This window comes from Lygodium microphyllum, unplaced genomic scaffold (assembly GCF_053477565.2).
Source record: "Lygodium microphyllum isolate KBCC unplaced genomic scaffold, Lygodium_microphyllum_v1.1.10 scaffold_31, whole genome shotgun sequence".
In the NCBI taxonomy this organism is placed as follows: Eukaryota; Viridiplantae; Streptophyta; class Polypodiopsida; order Schizaeales; family Lygodiaceae; genus Lygodium; species Lygodium microphyllum.
Window position 1 is genome coordinate 14879609 of NW_028229514.1, and position 21524 is coordinate 14901132.

General features: G+C 42.0%; 1 pseudogene; it reads left to right on the top strand.

Moving 5' to 3' along the window:
• The first annotated feature begins 181 nt into the window (after positions 1-181).
• Positions 182-21070, top strand: LOC148009337 (uncharacterized; annotated as a pseudogene).
• The last annotated feature ends 454 nt before the right edge of the window (positions 21071-21524 follow it).

The following is a 21524-nucleotide window of genomic DNA, read 5'->3' on the forward strand; positions in this document are numbered from 1 at the left end:
TGGGATAGAAAAAAGAATGGATGTTGCAATGAAGGAGAAAGTGAATAATTTTTGTATGTTACATCTTGCATCCATGGAGAAGTGGCTCTCTAGGTACGAGCAAGAAAGGAAATATCAGAAAGAAGTGTGATTGGAATTTTGATGTAGTACATGCCATTGACTCATTCGATATCCTGAGGGCATGGAGGAGATGCTACAATTTATGTCTATGTGCGAGTTACATGGAGCTTTGATCACAACTTCTCGCAAAGGGGTAGAGGTCAAGTGGGAATTCTCGAGTGGATGTAGTCCAGAGGTGATCGCATGTTTTATAAGCCATCCTATCTAGATTTTATATGCGACAACTAATCTCATCATTTCATTGTACAGTACAAAATCTACAATGCAACGTGGTCGCGCCAGTGACATTTCCGCATTGAGCACATCGACAAAATGTGCTCCACAATAGATTGTGGTGTCATGGAAAAGTTCAAGCAAGAGAGCTGACGGCAAGCCACAGATCCAAACACCATTTTAGATGAGATGGAGTATTTTGGGAACTTGCGAAGTGTTATCTCAATGGATTACCGTAGATTCTCCATGATCATATTCGATGTACAATGGTTCAAAGTGTTATTGGAAGGAGTTAGGGCAACCATTCAGTGAGGTCCATCTTGATTTCTAGAAATAAATTCCGAGAAACGATGGACAAATCTACGTGACACATTTGTCTTGCTAGCCCATTGTGAATAGGTGCATGACCTTTTTTTTTTAATGACATGAAATAGCCACAAATGTTAATTCACCCTTACATGTGATATTGAATAGGTACTTTTCTATTCAAATCCTTGATAACCTCGATGGTGGTATGTTGTGTCGTTAGCTCCTCAAAGTGCAAGAGTCTATCATGAAATAGATATTCTCAGCATAGACGAGAAGAGTATTATCAACATCTTTACCCTTTTGACCTCTCATTATAACCCACAGGATAGAAGCTTCAGAGCCATTGACACAAACAAATTCAACCAAACTAACGCAATTCCCACTAGATAGCTCCTCTATCATAGCTTGAGGTGTAGACACAATCTCAGTCCCAAGGAGATGTTTTAGCTCTCCCTAATCTTTTACTTAAACTCAAATTGTAATATGGATTTATTTTTAGCAATCCCATGCTCATCATCTCTAGTGATGATCAAGTCATCCACATAAATCATCAAGAAAACATAACCTTTCTGTCCACATGGATGTTAGGAGATGATCCTCCTACAGTTGCGCCTTGTGCCTTCTTAGGGGCCATCACGAATTCTTCCTTTTTGCAGATTTATGATCTTGGCCGTCTCCTTCGCACGCGAAACTTCCTTTGTGATTCGTCTTCCTTGATTAATTTCTCCATCTTTTGGAACCAGCTTTATAAGGCCTTAAAGGCTCCCTCCACGAAGTAGGGAATGGATTTAAAAGACTTGAGAGGGAAGGCTTTTAAAAGGAGACCAGGGTTATAAGGACCAATTGGGAAGGCTCATGGAAGTCCAGGGAAGGTAGTTTTAAATGGGCTTTGTGAAATGCTAAAAGGGGGAAAGAGGTTTAATTCCTGAACTTTAAGGTGACTTGGGTGGGAATTTCAAGAAGAAGGGACTAAGGTGGAAATTTCGAGGAGAAAGGAAACTTGGGTGGAATCCTCACGAAAAGGGGTTTAGGTGGAAATTGCAAGGGAATGGATGCAAAAATCTCGCGGGATCGTGAGTTCACCACATGGGAGAAAAAGGAAGGCGGCAGTTGGCGTATTTCTTGATCAGCGGCAGCATATGGTGGCGTATCCCAGTACTGACGGCCTGATCGATGGCATCCACCACTCTTCCTTCTCTTCAAGCCTTCTCCCTCCCACTCAACTGGCAGCGTTATGCCCTCCTCGGTCTTCTTTTGCCTCACGGTGCACACAGAGGCAATGCTTCTTCCTATTTCTCACGTGGCAGCACTGCAGCGATGTGGCTCTGTCCCTCTTCACTCCCCCCCACAAGGCTTTTATAGGTGAGGGGAGGGGACCTTCCTGCCCCCACGCGGCCATAATGCATGGCCACATTTCTTCTGCAAGCTCCAGCAAGGAGCTTAATCATCCTTGCTATAACCCTCTCCTCTAGCACGGCCTTCGGTTGGAGGAAGAAGGGATAATTTTAAAAAAATTGCCATAAATATAACAATCTCATCTCGATCTCCTTCCAAGCGGGGGTTCACACGTGCGTAAGCGGGTTTCTTTGATTTTGGTCTCGTTCATGCCAATGGAGATTGTACAATTGCCATGTCCGTATATTTAATATCGGCATCATCATTGTATTGGCACCTAATATTTTCCAACATAAATATTACATTCTCTCCCCCTTGGAGGAATCGAGATGTCCTCATCTCGAGATAAACTAGGGATATTGATGGTTGAGAGTGCTTTCATCTATCCAAGTGGCATCCTCCTCAAGATAATCTTTCCATTGGATGAGGCATTCTCTCAAGGTTTTGGATCTTAGTTGTCTCTCCCTAACATCTAAGATCCTGTCAGGCCGTAGCTCAAGGACTCCTTGATTAGGCATTAGAACTTGTTGGTCATCAAGTACATGGTTAGGATTAGGTACATACTTCTTCAATAGGCTGATATGGAATATAGTATGAACCTTTAAGTTCTGAGGGAGTTGTAGTCTATAAGAATTAGGTCCTAGGCATTTGAGGATCTTGTATGGTCCACAATACCTTGGACTTAGCTTCTTGCAATCTCCTAAGGATAGGGGACTCTTCTTTGGGTGTACGCGAATGAAGACCATGTCTCCTTCCTCGAAGATTCTATCTTGACGCTTCAAATCTGCGTATGCCTTCTGTCTATCCTTGGCGGCTTGGATGTCCTATCTTATTGACTTTACTTGCTCATCCATCTCTTCCAACATCTACCTTGAAGCTTCAACCCTCAAGGTTGGATCTGAGAAGTTTAGGGGACTTCCACAGTCATGACAATACAATGCTTGAAAAGGGGTCATCTGAATGCTTTGTTGGTAAGAAGCATTGTAGGCAAATTCCACCAAAGGCAAGTATTGAATCCACCTTTTTGGTTCATGACAGCAGTGTGCCCTAAGCATATCCTCGATAATTTGGTTGACTCGCTCCATTTGACCCATCGGTTTGGGGATGGTAAGCTATGCTAAAACAGAGTTGAGTCCCAATGGCTTGAATATCTCCTTGATAAACTACCTTGAAATGTCTGAGGCTTTATAGTTTGTCTTTACTGGAATAAGGTGTGCAACCTTAGTCAGCATGTCAATCACAACCATAATGGAGTTGTATCCTCCCTAAACTTGTGGTAGGCCAACAACAAAGTCCATACTGATGAATTCCCATTTCATTTGGGGAATGTCGAGTGGTTGCAACTTCCCTGGTATCTTGACATGTTCGACTTTGATACGTTGACAAGATAAACACTCAGTGACATATTTGAGAACATCACCTTTAAGCCTCTCCCAATAGTAGCTCTTCCTAACTGCATTGAGAGTCTTGGCATAGCCAGGATGTCCTGAGAAAGGGGAATCATGGGCTTCCCACAATATCTTCTGCTTAAGCGACTGGCTTGCCATTATACACACTCTCGTTCTATAGTAGACAAGTCCACTATGGATAGAGAATTCATGATACTTAGCCCATAGCTTTTGGTCCTGGCCCTTGATAGAGATATCCCTTAGCATCTTTTGATAGGCTAGATCATGGCATGCTTCCTCTCTAGCTAGCTCAAGTATTGAGTTGTTTGACATGGACACCTTTGTGGCTAGGGATCTAGCTGTTGATGGATTTTGCAAGATTAATGAGTTAAGGAATGCCTTGCCACTGGGTGCATCGGCAACTACATTCTCCTTTCTAGGTCGATATTTGATTTCAAAGTCATACTCCTCCTGCACTTCAATCCACCAACGTTGCCTCATGTTGAGCTCGTTCTAGGTAAAGATCCACTTGAGACTTTTATGATCAGTCACTAGAGTAAACTTGTTACCCAACAGGTAGTGTCTCCAAAGCTTTAGAGCATGGATGACAGCTAACAATTCTAGATCATGGGTAGCATAATTTTTCTCATGGCTCTTCAGTTTCCTTAAAGAGTATGCTACAGGATGACCTTCCTACATGAGCACACATCCTAAGGCAAGCGTGCTAGCATTAGTTACTACCTCAAATTCCTTACTGAGGTCTGGAATTTTTAGGATAGGTGTTGATACCAAACTTTGCTTCAATTTATCAAAGTTGGCTTGTTCGGTTGTTGACCATGCAATGGATGTTTGCTTCTTCAGTAGATCCGCCAGAGGTGCTGCAATCAAAGCATAGTTTTTGATGAAGATCCTTTACCATCCTGTCAATCCAAGAAAACTGCATATTTCTTTGATAGTTGTTGGTATTGGCCATTCTAGCACATCTCTGACTTTGGTTGGGTCCACTGAGATTCCTTCCGCTGATACGATGAATCCCAGATATTCAATCTGACGCTTGAAGAATGCACATTTCTTCATCTTAGCATACAGCTTGTGTGACCTCATTGTCTCAAGGACAATCCGAAGTTGGGTTTCGTGTTCTTCCTCCTATTTAGAATATACTAAAGTGTCGTCAAAGAAGACGAGCACAAAGTCATCAAGATATGGCCTAAAGATATCCTGCATTAACCTGTTGAAGGTGGCAGGCGCATTCTGAAGCCCGAGTGACATAACTAAGAACTCAAAGTGCCCATATCTTGTGTTGAAGGCTATCTTTGGGATATCTTCTTCCTTGATCCTTATCTGATTGTAACCAGACCTAAGATCAATCTTGGAGACGATCTTCACACCCTAAAGACGATCAAGAAGCTCATCTATTCTAAGAATAGGGTACTTGTTCTTGTCAGTTTATTAATTCAACCCTCTGTAATCAATACACAATCAGAGCGTTCCATCTTTCTTTTCTGGAATAGTACTAGAGCTCCCCATGGTGAACTGCTAGGACAGATGTAGCCATGATCTAGCAGTTGCTTGAGTTGTTCCTTCAACTCAATTGCTTCTAGGATGGACATTCTATAAGGTCTCTTTGCAATTGGCGCAGCTCCTGGTACTAGCTTGATCTCATGATCCACTTCTCTTTGAGGCGGAAGTTCTGTTAACTCTTCAGGAAATACATCTGCGTATTCCTTTAGCCAAGAAGGTCCTTCACTAGGCTCCTACTTCTGATCTAACTTATTGAGCTTAATCAAGTAGACAGGTAGTCCCTTTCTGACTCCCTTTATAATCTGAGATGCTTTGGCCAATTGAATTTTTGGCACTCCAGCCTCGCCTTGAGTTGTGACTAGATCCCCCTCAAAGTTTTGAAAGGAAATTTGGCCCTTTCCACAATGGATGTGGGCGCCATTAGGTTTAAGCCAATCCATTCCGAGTAGACACTAATGGATACCTAGGCTCATGACTCTGAATTTGATTGAAGTCGTCTTTCCTCCCAGAAAGAATTCCACCTTAGCAGTTCGCCTCGTACAAGTGACCTCACGACCATTTGCTAATTCCACAAGCAAGGTAGGTGCTTCTACTGTGGCTATTCCTAATCTTCTTGCACAAGCTGGTGAGATAAAGGAATGTGTACTGCCACAATCAATCAAGGTCTTGAAACCTTTACCTTGATAAAGGAATGTGTACTGCCACAATCAATCAAGGTCTTGAAACCTTTACCTTGATAGTCTCACGGTGTCTGAATCACCGAGAACTTGCGATTCAGGCCTTTCTTGGGAAGAGCGGCATGGACTGTCGCCCTTTCAAACTCTGCTTCAATGGTTGGATCTTCTTCTTCGCACATTTTCCTGTTGGAAACACAAGCGGTTCTTCCTCTGCCTCGGGTAGCGGCTCCTTGACCACGACCAGTTCCTTGGAAAAGTGCTTTTGGCAATGTCCCCCTCCAAGCTTGGGACATTGCCTCTTGAAATGATCGGGCTCGTTGTAGTGGAAACATTGGAGGTTTCGGCCATTGCTTTGAGTAGGGACAAAGTTGTTGACATTATTAGTCCTTGCCTTCTTTCTTTGTCCCCAATTCTGACCTTAAACTCTCTTCATTTGAGGCCTATATGCTCCTTTGTTTGGGTCATTATAAGACCAAGTTTTGTTACCTTTTGGCCTAGTCTGCACTTCCCGAATTATAGGCATAGCTCGAATGAGTGTGTCCTGAAGATCTGATGGGCGCATAGATTCGAGACGGGTATTCACTGGTGGATTTAAACTAGCACAAAATTTTGACACTTGCTGTGTCATGTCCATCTGTGGCGCATACTTAAGAAGTGAGACAAATTTAGAGTAGTATGCATCTAGAGTGAGTCCCAGCTATTTTAGCTCGTAGAACTCATTCATTTTCTGCGTGCAATACGCAGGTGGTAAGTATCTTCCCTCCACTGCTTTCTTCAGCTTCTCTTAGGTAACGGATCCTTCTGCGATCCCTTGATCTCTGCACCATTGTTTCTACCAAATCCTGGCTTTGTTGGTGAGCTTTAGCTTGGCGAGCATAGCCCGGTTGGAGGGTATAGTATCGGCTGCTTCAAAGTAATCCTCCATGGATTCAATCCAAATTTTAGTATCCGCTGGACGGATTTGCCTTTCCCGTCAAATTCAAGTGGCTTAATCTACTTGAGAAGAAACTTCTTCTCTTGGATTATAGCAGTACTTGATGTAGGAGGCGAACTAGGAATTTGTACCTGGGGTTGTGCCTGGATAAAGGTTTCTTAAGGTTATTACTCATTAATCGTTATGATTTATATTTCATCTCCATTTTCGCTATCAACCAAGCAATCTAACCACTTAACTTCTTATCAATTCTCATGAACAAAACAGACATTGATAAAAAGAAGTCTTATTGCATTTATATGGGCATAGCCCTTTCGGAATACAACATTTCTTGGGATGATAGGGCAACTGTTACATTTAGTTTGGGGAGAATAATGTTGTATTATATTTATCTATAAGAACTAGATAATAGTATGGTTTCGAGTCATGGATCTTCAAGAATCGGTAAGTCATTGGAAGATCAGGGTATCCTTTTCTTTGAAACCCATTCTTCTCATAGTGCCCCAACACTTTGATCCTGTTCGATGGGGATTACACGGGTCACTTCCTCATATACATATGAGTTCAGCTCAACCCTCTGACCTCGAATATGTAAAGTTGAGTTTACGTGAGCCTCCACAAAAATGAACAGCTTCACGATCTTCAAGTCTTCCAACAACTTGATCCTCTTTAGGTTGGTTTAAAGATATGCAAACCGGTGGGCAGTTATATAGTAGATTCCTGAGGCACCCGTCCATCTTCGTTCCACATATAAAGGCAATGGATTATAGATACGATCTGAGATGTTCATCATCTCAACCCTTTCTTGATAATCCGGGGAATACATTGTGGTCATAAGCATGACTCGGAATACTAAGAACCTGTTCCATGCTTCGTAATTCTGCAAGACAGTATCGAAAATAAGGAAATGTTCGAAATAGTAACATTTGCTTTAATTTTTCTTATTAAGATTTCTTAAAAACAAATCCTTTGTTGGTTTGCTCTGATACCAACTGTAATGTATCCACTTGTTATCATCACGACACATCTTAGCAGTCTATCAGAAAATATGTGTAGAAAGCTCCACCCGGCACTCCCATGGAATGTCACGGGGTTTGAGATCTAGGACTTTCCGCATCTGCCACGTAGTGGAAGTATTCTAGCAGTTTCCACTTAGGATCGACCTAAATCAGGGATTTTCCTAATGGTCATTTCTTAAACGGCAACTAGAGTCGAACCCGAGCGAACTACTTTACGTAGAAATGCCAGGTCTGAAGTGGATTCACACTGCACTTGGTTCAAGGAGAATGGGAAACAAGAGGGATGCAAGGCTCGACCTCTCTGCCATAAGGCATAGTCCCATTCCATTCCCCTAAAATAGCGTAAACTAGGATTATTATAGCTTAGACTCTAAGTCAGTTCCATTGCTGTTCGTGTCCTTTGAACGATCTTCTTACTATCCATCATGATTGATAAAAGTTCCCAGCCAACTGGGACCACCCATCCATAGGACGGACCCATGGCCACATCCACCGCACTTTCCTCAGGTTGTTTTAGTTATCTAATTACCTACTACATTTAGTTGGACATGCATCAATAAACTTCCTTAATTAGCCCAAAAGGTATCGGTTCCTTCACGTAATCATAGCACTTAATATAGAAAAACAGTATCAAACAAGTTCCTTTTTAACTGGTTATCCTGAACTTCCAATGATTTACTGATTCCTTAAAATCCATGACCCAAAACCATACTACTATACAATTCGTGTAGATAAATGTAATACAACATTGTTCTCCCCAAACTAAATGTAACAGTTGGCTTATCATCTCAAGAAATGTTGTATTCCGAAAGGGCTATGCCCATATAAATACAAATAAGACTTCTTTTTATCAATGTCTGATTGTGCATGAGAATTCATAAAAAGTTAAGTAACTACATTGCTTACGTGATAGCAGAATTAAAGATGTAATATAAATCAATAACGATTATCATATAATAACATTAAGAAACCTTTATCCAAGCACAACCCCAAGTACATGTTCCTAGTTCACCTCCTACATCAAGTACTGCTATAATCTAGGAGAAGAAGTTCCTTCTCAAGCAGATTAAGCCACCAAAGTTTGACGGGAGAGGCAAATCCATCCAAGCGGACGTTGAAATCTGGATTGAATCCATGGAGGATTACTTCGAAGTAGCCGGTACTGCACCCGCCAATCAGGCTATGCTCGCCAAGTTAAAGCTCACCGGCAAAGCCAGGCTTTGGTGGAAGCAATGGTGCAGGGATCAAGGGATCGCAAAGGGATCTGTTACCTGGGAGAAGCTAAAGAAATCCGTGCAAGGAAGATATTTACCACCTGCATATCGCACGCAGAAAATGAATGAGTTCTACGAGCTAAAACAGCTGGGGCTCACGCTTGATGCATACTATTCTAAATTTGTCTCACTTCTTAAGTATGCACCGCAAATGGACATGGCACAGCATGTGTCCAAATTTTGTGTGGGTTTAAATCCACTAGTCAATACACGTCTCGAATCTATGCGTCCATCAGATCTTCAGGACACACTCATTCGAGCGGCACCTATAATTCAGGAGGTGCAGTGTAGACCAAGGGGTAACAAAGCTTGGTCTTATAATGACCCGAACAGAGGAGCATTCAGACCTCAAATGATGAGAGCTCAAGGTCATAATCAGGGACAAAGAAAGAAAGCAAGGATTAACAATGTCAACAACTTTGTTCCTACTCAAAGCAATGGCCAAAACCTTCGTTGTTTCCACTGCAACGAACTGGGTCACTTCAAGAGGCAATGCCCCAAGCTTGGTGGAGGACATCGCCAAGCGCCTTTCTATGGAACGGGCCGTGGTCAAGGAGCTGCTACCTAAGGAAGAGGAAGAACCGCTTGTGTTGCCAATAGGCAAATGTGCAAAGAAGAAGAAGAAAAAGATCCGACCATAAGAACAGAGTTTGAAAGGGCAACAGTCCATGCCGCTCTACACAAGAAAGGGCCGAATTGCTAGTTCTCGGTGATTCAGACACCGTCGAACTATCAAGGTAAAAGTTTCAAGACCTTGATTGACTGTGGCAGTACACATTCCTTTATCTCACCAGCATGTGCAAAAAGATTAGGAATATCCATAGTAGAAGCACCTACCTTGCTTGTGGAATTGGCAAATGGTCGTGAGGTTACGTGTACCACGAAAACTGCTAAGGTGGAATTCTTTCTGGGAGGAAAGAAGACTTTGACCAAATTCAGAGTCATGAATTGAGGTATCCACGAGTGTCTACTCAGAATGGATTGGCTTAAGCCTAATGATGCCCACATTCATTGTGGAAAGGGTCAAGTTTCCTTTCGAAACTCTGAAAGGGAATTAGTCACAACTCAAGGTGAAGCTGGAGTGCCAAGAATCCAATTGGTCAAAATATCTCGGATCATAAAAGGAGTCAGAAAAGGATTACCTGTCTACTTGATCAAACTCAACAAGTTAGATCAGAAATAAGAGGCTAATGAGGGACCTTCTTGGCTAAATAAATACACATACGTATTCCCTAAAGAATTGACAGAACTCCCGCCTCAAAGGAAAGTGGATCATGAGATTAAGTTAGTACCAGGAGCTACGCCAATTGCAAAGAAACCTTATAGAATGTACATACCAAAAGCAATTGCGCTGAAGGAACAACTCAAGCAACTACTAGACCAGGGCTACATCCGACCTAGTAGTTCACTATGGGGAGCTCCAGTACTATTCCAGAAAAAGAAAGATGGGACACTTCGACTATGTATTGATTATCAAGGATTGAATTAAGCAACGGTCAAGAATAAGTACCCTATTCGTAGAATAGATGAGCTTCTTGATCGTCTTCAGGGTGCAAAGATCTTTTCCAAAATTGATCTCAGGTCAAGTTACTATTAGATAAGGATCAAGGAAGAAGATATCCCCAAGACTGCCTTCAATACAAGATATGGGCACTTTGAGTTCCTAGTTAAGTCATTCGTACTTACGAATGCACCTGCCACCTTCAACAGGTTAATGAAGGATATCTTTAGACCATATCTTGATGATTTCGTGCTTGTCTTCTTTGACGACACTTTAGTCTATTCTAAACATGAAGAAGATCATGAACCCCAACTTTGGATTGTCCTTGAGACAATGAGGTTGCATAAGCTATATGCTAAGATGAAGAAATGTGCATTCTTCAAGCATCAGATTGAATACCAGGGATTCATAGTATCAGTGGAAGGAATCTCAGTGGACCCAGCCAAGGTCAGAGATCTGCTTGAGTGGCCAATACCAACATCTGTCAAAGAGATATGCAGCTTTCTTGGATTGACAGGATGGTATAGGGTCTTCCTCAAAAACTATGCTTTGATTGCAGCACCTCTAACGGACTTACTAAGGAAGCAAACTTCCATTGCATGGTCAACTCCCGAACAAAATAGCTTTGACAGATTGAAGAAAAGTTTGGTATCACCACCTATTCTAAAACTTCAAGACCTCAATAAAGAGTTCGAGGTAGTAACTGATGCTAACATACTTGCCTTGGGGTGTGTACTCATGCAGGAAGGTCATTCTATAGCATACTCTTCAAGGAAATTGAAGATTCATGAAAAGAATTATGCTACGCATGATCTAGAATTGCTAGCTGTCATCCACGCTCGAAAGCTTTGGAAAAGAATTATGCTACGCATGATTTGGAATTGCTAGCTGTCATCCATGCTCTAAAGCTTTGGAGACACTACCTGTTGGGTAGCAAGTTTACTCTAGTAATTGACCATAAGAGTCTCAAATGGATCTTTACCCAGAACGAGCTCAACATGAGGAAACGTCGGTGGATTGAAGTGTTGGAGGAGTATGACTTTGAAATCAAGTACCGACCAGGGAAAGAAAATGTAGTTGCCGATGCACTTAGTCGCAAGGAATTCCTTGATTCTCTAATCCTGCAGAATCCATCAACAGCCAAATCTCTAGCTACAAAAGTATCTATGCCAAACAACCCTATACTTGAGCTAGCTAGAGAGGATGCATGCCATGATCCGGCCTACCAAACAATGCTAAGGGAGATCTCTATCAAGGATCAGAATCAAAAGCTGCATGCTAAATATCATGAATTTTCTATCAATAGCGGGCTTGTCTACTATAGAACAAGGCTATGTATACCAGCAAGCCAGTCACTTAAGCAGAAGATATTGTGGGAAGCTCATGATTCCCCTTTCGCAAGACATCCTGGCTATGCCAAGATTCTTAATGCAGTCAGGAAGAGCTACCATTGGGAGAGGCTCAAAGGTGGCGTTCTCAAATATATCACCAAGTGTTTGTCTTGTCAACGTATCAAAGCCGAACATATCAAGATCCCAGGGAAACTGCAACCGCTTGACATTCCCCAAATGAAATGGGAATTCATTAGTATGGATTTTGTTGTTGGCCTACCCCAAGTTCAGGGAGGATACAACTCTATCATGGATGTGGTTGGCATACTTACTAAGGTTGCACACCTTATTCCAGTAAAGACAAACTATAAAGCCTCAGACATTGCAAGATTGTTTATCAAGGAGATATTCAAGCTACATGGTTTACCCAGAAGAATCATTAGTGATCGTAATTCTCTCTTCACATCACACTTGTGGAGAGCTATCTTTGAAGCTATTGGGACTCAACTCAGCTTTAGCACTACTTACCATCCCCAAACAGATGGCCAAATAGAGTGAGTAAATCAAGTCATGGAGGATATACTAATGGCATACTGTTGCCGTGAGCGGAAGAGATTTGCCTTTGGTTGAATTTTCCTACAATGCTTCTTACCAGCAAAGCATTCAGATGACCCCTTTCCAAGCATTATATGGTCATGACTGTTGAAGTTCCCTAAACTTCTCAAATCCAACCTTAAGGGTTGAAGCTTCAAGGTAGATGTTGGAAGAGATGGATGACCAAATAAAGTCAATAAGACAGGACATCCAAGCAGCCAAGGATAGACAGAAGGCATACGCGGATTTGAAGCCTCAAGATAGAGTCTTCGAAGAAGGGGACATGGTCTTCATTCGTGTACGCCCTAAAAAGAGTTCCCTATCCTTAAGAGATTGCAAGAAGCTAAGTCCAAGGTATTGTGGACCGTACAAGATCCTCAAGTGCCTAGGACCTAATGCTTATAAACTACAACTCCCAGAGAACCTAAAAGTTCACAATGTATTCCATATCAGCTTATTGAAAAGGTATGTGCCTAACCCTAACCACGTACTTGACGATCAACAAGTTGTAATGCCTAGTCAAGGAGTCCTTGAACTAAGGCCTGACAAGATCTTAGATGTTAGGGAGAGACAATTAAGATCCAGAACCTTGAGAGAATGCTTTGTCTAGTGGAAAGATTATCCCGAAGAGGATGCCATTTGGATAGATGAAGGCACTCTCAACCATCAATATCCCCAGTTTATCTCGAGATGAGGACATCTCGATTCCTTTAAGGGGGAGAGAATGTAAAGTTCTAAATTTCTTCTTCACGTGAACTAACCCTTTTAGGTAATGGGGATAATGATATATCAATTTTGAAAATTGCCTAAGGATAATGCAAATTTTTTTATTATTCCCCTCCCCAACCGAATGTTCTGCTGGAAGGGGAGGGGAATAGAAAGGAGTCGGAAGCTCCTCGGTGGGAGCTCGCAGGTGGTAGTGCCATGCATGCTGACATGAAGGAGAGGGAGGATCCCCCTCCCCCCTATTTAACCAGAGAGAGTGCACTACCGTGATAGAGGACGGAGGAAGAGTTCGGGGTCGACGAGTTCTAGCTGCCGTGACGCTAGGCAAACAAGAGTGAGGCGGTCTTCATGTGGGAAGAGACCAGGAGCTACTGCGGTAGCATAGATAGGCACCACCAAAGGCATTTGCCCTGCCGCCGAGGTCCTACGCCAGCTCTGAGGGCGTGCTGTCGATTGTACTCCCCCTTGCCACATGTAAAAAAAACTTCTAGAAGCTTCTATAAGAGCTCCATTAACCCCCCTTCCTGTGCCTCATCAAATCCCCTCCCCCCGGGTTTTAAAATCCCTTAAGTCCCTTTCACCCCCGTACTAAAAACCCCATTCCCTTGGATTTAAAACCCTCACTCCCCCCCCCCCCCCCCAGTGCTTAAAATATTAAGCCCCTTTTCCATGGCATTTTGGAACCCCCCCTAGTGTTTTTAATTTTCCTTTAGCCCCTTACTTTTGGCTTTGGAATCATTCCCCCCCTCGTGTCCATGTTTTATAGACCCTTAAGCCCCCTTTTGCGTGGATATTGGAATCACCCCTTTTCCCCCATGTCTAAACCTTCTCTAGCCCTCCCCTTGTGGCATATTGAAACCCCTTTCCTCCGAGTTTGACCTAAGGGTCCTTAGACCTTACTTATAACCTTTACGGTTACTATTTTCCCTTGGAGTTTTTCCCTTAGAGTTTCTCCCCATAAAATTTTACTCTAATAACCTTTCCTTTCCCCCCCATGTGTTGTTAAAAATCCCCCCTTAGATCATGCAAAAATAACCCTTGGAGCTCTCCTGCACCTTGTTTTTTTTTACACCATTCTATTCCCCGTTCGTGCGAGTTTACAAGGGCCATTAAGCCTTCCCCATGGCTTCAATGGGTCTTAGTTGTGAGAAATTTTGAGGCACCCCCTTCCGAAATCCCTACTTCTAGGAGGGAGCCCTCTAAAACTACTTTCGATGGAAAGTGCAAGGGAGCAACGGTGGAATTCCAAAAAGGAGTGTAAAGCTGCTTCCATGTCTGAAAAACTACAATTGCGATGCCTTCTAAGAAAATCCAAGGCGCAACCGCGAGAGGGTCATCTCCTGGTATCCACGTGGATATCTCACCCCAAGCTTAGGTTTTCCTTCTTAATTTTTATTTGATATTGTTGTAATTCAAACATGCAAGGTTAATTATTAGAAATAGGATATATTTCCGTCCTAGTTGTTCACGACGAAGGAACTTAGTCATTAATACTTTTAAATGAAACATGCAAATTAAGAAAGTATAAATGCATTTGTAGCAAATAGCTTATACATTGAAATGAATTATAAGACTAGATTATTATCCATTAAAATAGTATACTTCGGTTAAGCTTAGAAGTATAAATTGCATCTCGCACTATTAACCCATATCGTAATGAATCATCATGGAAAGTGCAAAGCATTAAATGACTCTTACGATGCATAAACTTTATGAAATTATCGTTGTCAACTGCATAAATTAGCAAGAAAAATGTTGCTTATTTAGCATGAATTTTTTTCACAAAGAAAAGGGAAGATTAGTTGAAATTAACCTAACCTATGCCTCAAACCGATAAGTTAGGGTTGAAAAATCAATGTACGCATAGTCAACGAATCATGTGGAAGTAATCTTGAAATTATCTTCTAGAGTTAACCAAATTGGCATAAAACTAAAACACCTAAGCCGTGGAGTACTCGTTCGGAATAAGCTAAATTCCAAGAACGCCTATACCTTAAATATTTGCCCACATTCACTAAATGTAGGGACAGTGAAATGTAATCGTAAAGCGAGCTAGGGTTTGTCCCTAAGAATCTTACAAGATGAAACTTGGAAACCCTAGGTTTAACAACGTCAGCCTAGTAACTTGAAACAGATTGTTTCGTGACTCCATAGACTCATAGTTCGATGCAGCACTTGCGCAACAAGTGCGGAGTCATTTGATTTTGTGATTGGATCACAAGGGGATGGCCAAATTCTCGCAACGAGGTTGGCGGATCCTTACGCAAGTTATCTTGCAAGAGGATGAATACGTTAGTATCCTTCTTGAGTAAGGAAGATTAATTAGACTAAAGACTAGCCGATAAACTGAAATAATTGTTGAACTTAAGGTTTGACAAGGCCGGGTTAATAGGGTACGCCCTAACCCAGGATATAGGGAATCTTGCCAAGTTGCAAGTCATCCCAGATCGAGTGCTGGATGCATTTGAAAGGAAGGATTCATTCCTTAGCAGTTTGCCAACAAAAACAATCAATGAAAATGTTTGTGCTTGCTACAGATTTTAGAGCATTGTTTGGCTTTATTTGATCAATGAATTAAAAGATAAATGGATATCTATACTTCAGGTTGAAGTCCTGAAGGGAGAGGCAGCTTTAGTTACCCCCGACTGCCTGCCTGACCCTAACTAAGGGGTTTGTTGACTGCGCCGGGAAAGTGGACCGAACCCGCCACGAGAGGTCTCTCCGTTGAGCGCTACTTGGAGCAGGAGGATGCTTAGGTGCCAGGGGGCTCTGGCCATAAATCCCTCACCTTTCGGGCCCTACACAAGAGGCTAACGTGACTCGGGATTGGATCTCAAGGCCGGCATACTAGTCTACGGGCGAAAACTTGGAATAGTGATCCCTGTGGATTGCTGGATAGCCTTCGGGCGGATTGTGGATAAGCTTACCGGCTGGACTATTTGTATTTCAAAGATAAATATGATAACCTATTAATAAGGAACTTGTCTGATATTGTACTTTGCGCATATGGTAGCTAGAAAGAAGGCCTGAAGATGTTCAAGCAGCTATTGAGAAGCTAAAGAAAGCAAGACTAAATAACAAAAGAAGATTGGATAAGCCACATCGATTTCAGCCAAGAGCAATTCAAGAAAATGACTGGGTGCTTGTCTATGGCAATAGCCTAGACAATCAATACAGTGCTTCTAGGAAGATGGTAAAGCGTTGGTTTGGCCCATATATGGTAAAGGTCATTCATGACAATGCCACATATTCATTGGCTGAATTGGATGGAACAAGCATGAAGATACCCATAGCTGGAAAAATAATCAAGCTCTTCAAACAAAGAGAAAGTTGAACATATGAGCTAGAAGACTTGAATATAATTCAAGAGCATGAAGACATAGAGGAAGAAGAAGAGGCAGAAGATGAAGACATTGACATGGCAGAAGATACTTCTTCTGGCACTGCAAATCCGTAAAACTTTGGCAAATGCGCCAGAGGATTTGCAGGTTAGGAGGGGGTGAATGTCGTGTCGCTACATGCACACCATGTAAAAAATTCTAGAGTGTGGGTTCCTTTTAGATTTAGAGAGCCAATGCCACTTTAGACATTAGTATTAGTGTCCATGGTTCAAAATATTAAATTTTTTTGGACAAAATTTTAGTCAATTTTTTATATTGAGAGCGAAATTTTGGTGCCAAGAAGTGCTTAAAAATAGCTAAAAATTATGAATATCAAGGGAAAAATATTCAACGTCAAAGGCGGCGGCTCGATCTAGGACGATTTTAAGCGCCAAAGTGCTTTAAAGGCGCCCAAGCGACACTTGTTGATTTTTCATAAATTTTCAGACAGTCGTGCGGGTTTACACGAGTTACTGGCCAAATGCGGGATGCTGATCCGGATGCCCAAGATTTTTCAGAGCTCAATTCCGAGTCCGGACGGGGAAATGGCCAAGAATTGGTCAAGATTTGAAGAGGTGGACATGAGTTGGGCCAAATGGTATGTGACCCTTGGGGTCTTGGGAGGCATTTTATGCCACAAAAAATCGTGGCATAAAGAAGAAGGCAAAAAACATGAAGAAGAGGAAGAGAAGACTGCGCCCGAAAATCACGCCATGTGGGAGGATGAGGGTGATGGGGGGCTGCAAAAGCAACCCACCCAACTAATCATTGGCCTTGTCTTTCTTCTCCTTGCTGGTCATATCGCCGCCTCTTGCCCGTCAAATGGTGGCTTGAATGCTGAGATAGAAATCTAGTCTTTCTCTCTCCTCCCTCTCTCTCTCCTAAAGGCAGATTCATGTGGTGAAGAGGAATAAGAAGAATGGATGATGGATGCTTGTCCAATGAAGACCGGATTGCTCCATGGTGTAAGAAGATTGAAGATTGTTGATTGTGGACTGTCATGAGCATTAATGATGGCTGGAAATCAGTCCCGAGATATGGAAAATAAAAACCCGCAACCCGCAAAGAATGGTTATCTCATTTTTACAAAGGAAAATGGTGTTTTTATGCAATTTGCTTCATGAATTCTTGTTCCCATGAGATGATTATGCATTATAATGTTGTTTGTGATGTCTTTCAAATGTCTATGCTCAAAAAATTAGAAAATCAAAAAATCATAAGTGTTGTGGATGAAATTAATAGTGAAAAACCCGTAAATATGCAAAATAGGGGAAATTTTGGTGTTTTTGAGATATCAATGGGAAATATCATAAGACACACCAACTAAACTTGTCTTTTTGCTGCAAATGAACCTAAGGCCACAGCCCATAACTCATATTGAATTTTTAGTCATTAAATATTGCAAAAATACAAGAAAAATAGGGAAAATCCACTAAAAGTAGGGAAAAAATGGATTTTGAGTGCCGAAATTAAGGAAAAATAAGATTCATGTTTGTGGATGTATGGGGGGTCTGAAGTATGAGATTTAGCCTTAGTTCAGCCCTACCTCTATGTTCTAGTGAGTTTTTATGGCTTTTATGCAATAAAAATGTGAAAAATGAATCCTAAACCTATGCAATATGCACAATCTAAACGGGTGAGGGGGTGGAGTGTGTAAAAAGTGTTTAAATGCTGAAGGAAATGATGAAAAGATTGCTGGTTTTTTATGCATATCATATAGATTGGACGATAATTAAATATTAAGGACCTAGTAGCATGAGGGTTTCTCGGTGCTAGGTTCATGCAATGCCGCATACGAGTAATAGTTGAAATCATTGAAAGAAATGTTTTCCACATGTGCACCAATGCTGATTTTTGTAATTGTTTGAGCACGTGGGCATTCACAATTTGCATGAAGCATGAAATTTAAAATGTATCAGACAATATCTCCTGGATGCATAGCAATTGCTTTTTAGAGGAATATGACCAACGTTGAGTGGGTAAGGTTGTCCAAGCTGTAGGCTAGGCGTTGGGTCTAGGGGAAAGAAAGTGAGGAAGCATGGTATATCTCCTGAAAATATGCGAATCATAAAATAGAGAAGTTTGTGTTCGTATGTGTTATATATGTTTAGCGACGCATCGAGGGGCCAATCCCCAAGGTGTAGGAGAGTCGCAGTGAGGTAGCGGCATTTAGCCGTTGGAGGACCTCCTATGTTTGTACTTCGTGCTATTTGGCAATGTGTTGGGACTCCCTCTGAGGAGTGTTGATTGGGTTAGAGAGTTGGACTATGAGACGTAATACAAATGCAAGATGTTTAGGAAGATGATGTATGTGTCATCCACGCTCCTGGCCGCGAGGCCGTGGGGTTGTTGAGCGCATGATAGAGGTTCGGCTAGTGCATGAGCCAGTGCCGGCCCGTTTTAGGTCCCATCAGATATTCTAGATATTATCTCTTGTAAAAATCCATAAAACTATAGATAACTTCTCGATTAGGAGGACATGTAAAAGAAAGCATGTAGCTTTCAGCCAATTTGAGAGGATTTTGTGTAAAAAAAGAGATTAGCAAATGTAATGTGTCCGCTCCTCAAATCACGGGACACGTCTTAGCAATCCATCGAGAGATATATCTAGAAGACGCCACACGGCACTCCCACGGAATGGCACGGGGCTTGCCAACTAGTGTCTCTCGAGTCTACCTCGCAACCAAACTTATCTGGCTCTTCCCACTAGGATCGATCTGAAGTCCGGGTTCCTTGTAGTCGGGTCTTCCTAACAGCATTCTAGCGTCGGTTTGCAACAGCTCCACTTTGCGTAGATACAACTGGACCAAAGCAGACTCATGCTGCACTTGGTTCGAAGAGAATGGGAAACGAGAGGGATGCATCGCTCGACTTCTCTGCCTATTGTCGTACTGTTGCGCATCCGAGGTGTGGAATCTACCAAAAAGCTATGTGTGTGACAATTGTTACTTTGTACATACTTAGTCATTGTGTTTGCATTTTGTTCTACGTGGGTAGTATAGTAGAGAGAGGGGTCTTCTCCTGCCTCTCCTTTCAGCTGGGGTTGCACCTGAAAGATCCTCCTTCAACAATGGTGGGCATGCGATGTCTTCTATGGCTTTTCTTGGCTTCCAATTCCTGGGCGAAAAGAAGGAACGATCACTTCATCAATGAATTCAAATGCATGGAGTGCCTCATCAAGTCAGCCATATGAAAGGCTGTGTGCTGCTTCTTTTTGCTAGGCCTAGTGCTAGCTGTTCTAGATGGACGAGGATTAGAACTTACAAGGGTTCATGACTATGATGATGGCTTTCAATACAACCATACACTTGCTCAAATACTTGTGGAGTATGCTTTTGTGGTGTATGTCAATGATTTGGATTCTCTCATTGCTTGGAATTGCTCTAGGTGTGATGGCTACCAAGGGTTTCAGATTGATGGAGCTGATAGTTGATGTTCAACACTGCCTGCAGGCTTATGTCGGGCTTGCTCAAGACTTGAATGCAATTGTGATTGCATTCCGCGCAACACAAGAGAATATTATTCAAAACTGGATGGAGGATTTGTATTTTAAGCAGCTTGATCTAAATTATCCAGGAGTTACAGGTGCAATGGTACATCGTGGATTTTATACAGCCTACCATAATACCACACTTCGTACAAGAGTAGTTGGTGCAGTTATGTCTATACTTGATGAAGTGAAAGGATTGGACATTATGGTTACAGGACATTCTATGGGGGGTGCCATGGCTGCGTTCTGTGCTCTTGATCTCACGGTAAACTATGGAATGAGGAATATTCAAACATTAACATTTGGGCAAAACAGAATTGGTAAAAGCTTTATCTGCTGCTATTGTGGGAGGGGCCGCTTTTCTAGTCAAAAAGAGGCGTGTTGTAGGCCGCCCGGGGAAAAAAAAGCGCAGTGTATCTGACAAGAAGGAAAGATGAAGGACTGAGAGGTCTCCAAGCAGGTTCATAAATCTTTATGAGACAGTGGATGAGTTTGTTCTAGCCCATGCACTTGGTTGGTGGGGAAGACATGAAGGAGACGGTTCAGAAGTGTTATGAACTTGCAGGAGATTATAGTAATCCAGAAGGCCATTGTGATCTAGAAAAGCTCAATGAATTAGGCACAATTTTGAATAGCCTGGAACCAGGAAATTCCATTGTGGTTTCTAGCTCCTTTTACAGTTCGATGATGATGACAAGAATGTGTGTCTGTTACGCTTATTTGATCAACATTTGTTGATCTAGTGGGTATTGCCTTTAATTACAGGTTGCGTGACACTGCTAATCGGCAAGTGGCTATGAAGTCCTTACTTTCTGTGAAGTCCCTTGATGCACGTATGCATTAGTTAGTTCCAGCGAGAGTGTCTGAAGTTAATAAGCTTGTAGAGTATGATGCACTTTTACTCAATCACTTCTTGGAAGTTCTTTAGGATTTACATGGGGGGGGGGCATCAATCCAATCTCCTTCCTCATTGGAAGGGGCATAGAGGAAAAAGAATAAACAGAAAAGAAGAAGGAAGAAGAAGTGAAGTGTATCTGACAGGAGAGGAGGATGAACGTCAATGAGTAAGAACGTAGAGTTCTGATGTTCTAAGTTCCAGGACTACATGGCTGGGATTGCGATGTATGGAGATAAAGGCAAGCCACAAACCATGGCAGCTCTTTTACTGGGATGTCTCTACAGGCAGTGCCAGACTTGAAGGACAAGATTGTACAAGCTACATGGTCTCAAAGGCAACACAAAGTAATAGTTGAGATCCTCAGATCCATCGCACCCAATGTAACTTACTCCAACTACATACTATGCCACACATAATCAGACAATACCTCCATGTAATCAAGTTATATCAACTGAGGCAACCAATATCTTACTACGACAATTTTATCAAAATGCAAAAAAGAACTTGGGATCAAAAAGGCCAGCACAGGATACTCTCACATCAGAACATGTAAACAAGCAACTAAACTTGTGAGTGATTGTTGAGGGCCTGCAGAGGATGAACTATCAACAGAGGTGTCTGGTGGAGTCATGCAGAGTTGAACATGTTGGCTGATTTGATTAGATCAAAGGAAAGAGTCATTCTCCAATTCAGATGTGACTTTATTATGGCCTGCATGATTGTATTTTCTTCTTTGATATTGTATCTTCACTAT